The sequence below is a fragment of the Seriola lalandi genome, unplaced genomic scaffold, assembly GCF_002814215.2.
Source record: "Seriola lalandi dorsalis isolate HSWRI2012SDOR001 ecotype SW California unplaced genomic scaffold, Sedor1 jcf7180001990286, whole genome shotgun sequence".
Classification (NCBI taxonomy): domain Eukaryota; kingdom Metazoa; phylum Chordata; class Actinopteri; order Carangiformes; family Carangidae; genus Seriola; species Seriola lalandi.
Window position 1 is genome coordinate 1 of NW_019460952.1, and position 445 is coordinate 445.

A 445-nucleotide genomic window follows, 5' to 3' on the forward strand; every position below is an offset into this window, starting at 1 on the left:
AGAATTACACAACTGCAATGTACCAATACCACAAACAGCAGCACAGACAAACTTACAGAAATGGTCGGAAACCATCAGCCTCCCAATCTGACACCAGATAGGTGTTGACTGAGGGACTTTACAAAGCTATTTCACAGTCAGACAAACATTACAGCCAGAGACTAATGGCCCTTTTAGTTGGCATTTCACTACAGTTGTAAAAATCCTATGCAGGCAAGCATTGGTGGTTCAGTGGTAGAATTCTCGCCTGCCACGCGGGGGGCCCGCGTTCGATTCCCGGCCAATGCATTGAGGCTCATTTAGTTTATACCACCATACTATTCATTGGTAAAGCCGACCTTTGCTCTCAAAGCAGTCGGTGTGGCACATGACGATAGCAGTCGAAGTAGTCTTTCTTGACACACCAGCACTCCAGTTCCAACGTTGAATCTGCATATCCTTGGAT

At 46.3% G+C, this 445-nt stretch overlaps 1 non-coding gene across 1 annotated transcript; it reads left to right on the forward strand.

The window, feature by feature from the left end:
• The first annotated feature begins 217 nt into the window (after positions 1-217).
• trnag-gcc (transfer RNA glycine (anticodon GCC)) lies at positions 218-288 on the forward strand. The gene has a single exon. It is a non-coding gene; the product is annotated as a tRNA-Gly (tRNA).
• The last annotated feature ends 157 nt before the right edge of the window (positions 289-445 follow it).